At 45.5% G+C, this 2907-nt stretch overlaps 1 pseudogene; it reads right to left on the bottom strand.

Annotated features, from left to right (window-relative positions):
• Positions 1-281: 281 nt before the first annotated feature.
• Positions 282-1792, bottom strand: LOC147663675 (endogenous retrovirus group PABLB member 1 Env polyprotein-like; annotated as a pseudogene).
• Between the last annotated feature and the right edge of the window lie 1115 nt (positions 1793-2907).

The raw sequence follows: 2907 nt of genomic DNA, 5'->3' as shown, positions 1-2907 counted from the left end.
GATTAAGGCCTATGTAAAGGGCAACACACAAAATGGCTGCCAAATACAAAATGGAAGCCAAGGGTTCGAGGTACAAGTAATGATTTCGAGGTGAAACCATTGCTCGAACGCGATGAAAATGCTAGTGCATAATGTACTCGTCATTCTCGGTCTTTTGACACGAAATTCGTCATGATACGACAAAGTTTTATTCTCGAGTCCGGAATGGTTACACGAGTTCGGATTTTCAGTACTACAAACCCTCCTTTTGCCCTTACATAGGCAATTAATCTATCCTTATGTTAGTCTGAGTCCAGATCTATATTCCCAAAGTCATTGAGATGTTGCTGTAACATCATCCTAATACTTAGTTCATCTCTTGACACAGGCTTCCTTACACATGATGTAACACAGAGGCCACATATTGCAGGAGCACACTGTATGCACAGACAGAACAGGAAAAGAATGGCTAAGACCATCCCAATGACCATCAGAATTTTGCATCCCCAGGCAGATATCAGTTCCCAGAACCAACCCATCAACGACCAATCTCCTTTATCCACATGTATAGATTCGGAAATCTTATGTAGTTTGGAGATGGCCTGGTACACGGTTGGATCATTATCCGGGATGAAAACGCAGCAACTAGATTGGATCAATCTACATACCCCACCTCGGTCTGCAAGTATGACATCCAAAGCGACCCTGTTCTGAAGGGTCATAAGACGATCCAACTGGAGCTCAGCAGTCAGGTTACTAAGGGCACCGGCCATTTCAATCACGGTGGACTCAACTACCCTTGTCAGTTGCCTTATGTTCCTACTGTTAGCCATAGATCCCCAGAACGGCAGAAAACCCTTAGCAAAGTCCCCAAATTCTTGACCTGCAGTGTCTTCTTTACTCAAGACACCTCTAACTATCCTTGTCCGGTGGTAGTCTGCCGCTGCTGTGTAGGTGGGAGGCAACAGGAATGAAACAAAACATGAGCCCGAAAAGTCAGGGGCAACCATGTATAGGCTCTATCATGGCAGATGAAATAAGTACCCTTAGCGGCCAAAAATACAGGGGAAGTCTGAGATCCAAAAACATAAGTTTCTGTACAGATACTCTTCCCTAACTGAGCTCTGGGATTCTTGCCAATACCTTGCAGACACAGGTTGCCCTGATGGGGTACAATCCAGATCGGGGATGACCCTTTCGCTTGCTGTTTCTCACTTACAGTGGCTCCATACCCGGTCACGTTCCAACCTACATATGCAGATATCTCATCATCCGGAGCATTTTCATAAGAAATTACTTCCTCAAGCATATCAACTATCCCTTTGACTAGGGCACTAGTTTTGGGGTTGTCTTTTACTGAACGTAGGGGTTGGATTTCTCGTGCATATATGAACATCGTTCTGTATGCCCACACAGAGCCATTATGACTGAAAGGCAGAACGAGATAAGGGATACCTTTGTCGGTAGTGTGAGGCATAAGGCCGCAAATCCAACAGTTAGTTGTGTTCATCACTAGCTGGTGCTGGTGTAAGAGCTGAACGAAGGAGTTATTAATGAACTCTAATCTTCTATTGGATTTGTGGTCAGGAAGGGGGTGGAAAGAATGAGAGGAAACAGTAAGAGGAGGTATGGGCGATGCAGTGGGTGCTAACGTTACATGAAAAGAGAATAAAAGGTAACTTATTAAAAACATCATCATCCTGAATAACATACAAATGCACAATATTATAAAACTTTTCTTTGTCATTGCTGTGTATAATTTGCGCTTAAAGTTCGTTCGTTTGGCAGGTCTCTCCACATCGGGAAACTCCATCCTCTCTAAAGTGCTGCCCGCGGTGGGAGGTTGCCTCTGCTAAAGGATGCTTCTGTCAGTCTAGGGCAACTCCCTTGGACCAACCAGAACTACCGACCTAACGTCGTCAGCTGCACCCCAAAGACTTTAATCAACCGCGGCCCTAGCAGCGGAACCCGGATGGCGGTTCGAAAAACAAAAATAAGCAAGTTTCCTAAATGAGAGAGCTGCACTGTCAAAAATGGTACTTGGGGGGAAAAAATATCTGTTTATTTGTCCATGGATCTTGGTCTCGAATTTACAAAAGAAATCATTTTATTTGTTTGTTTTTCTCGGTCTCAAATTGTATCGTTGTTTTCCAGATAGTGTCTGATCCTGGAACAAAAGGTCAGGTTCTGCAGTGTTCAATAGCTTGGACGGTGGAACAGCCTTGTGCGAAATGTTCTCATTTTCTGGTTCAGAGTCAGTTCCTATTACGTGTAAATCATTAAAAGGGACGGCATGTGACACTGTATCAGGTTCTTGGTCAGTGACACCCTTCTGGACCCATTGGTCAAAAGGCAGAGAAAAAGGGATCTTCTTACAATGGATCCCGTGGACCCAGTTGGCCTTCCCCTCCACCCGGACTGCAGATCTTGTAGAGAGAAGGACGAGGTGAAGCCCGGTCCACCTGGGCTGGTCGTTCTTCGTTCTTTGAAAGTTTCTGACAAGAATCCACGAACCAGGGTCAATGGCGTGGCCCGGAGTCTCAGAGACCGGAGGCAGGGTGTTGTGGACCTGTTGATGCAAAACACGCAATTTAGCCGTCAATTCATACAGATAATCGAGTAAAACAGGGTGTTCCAGCTCACTAAATTTCGTGGGTCTAGGCACTCCCCATTTGTTGGCTGGCCGGCCAAAAACGATCTCATACGGACTAAGTTTCACTCGTGAATGCACAGTCATTCTAGTGGACAGGAGTGCTAAGGGTAGAGCGTCAGGCCATTTAAGACCTGTGCTCGCTTGGATTTTGGCCAGTTTAAGTTTAAGCGTGCCATTGTAACATTCTACTAGTCCAGCTGATTGGGGGTGATTTGCAGCGTGGAACTTCTGCCTGATACCTAGCCCTTCACACACTCTCTTCATCACACGACCCA

Source organism: Lissotriton vulgaris, unplaced genomic scaffold, assembly GCF_964263255.1.
Source record: "Lissotriton vulgaris unplaced genomic scaffold, aLisVul1.2 SCAFFOLD_2094, whole genome shotgun sequence".
Lineage (NCBI taxonomy): Eukaryota > Metazoa > Chordata > Amphibia > Caudata > Salamandridae > Lissotriton > Lissotriton vulgaris.
The sequence above is the reverse complement of the archived record's forward strand: the minus strand, read 5'-3'. Positions and strand labels throughout refer to the sequence as shown.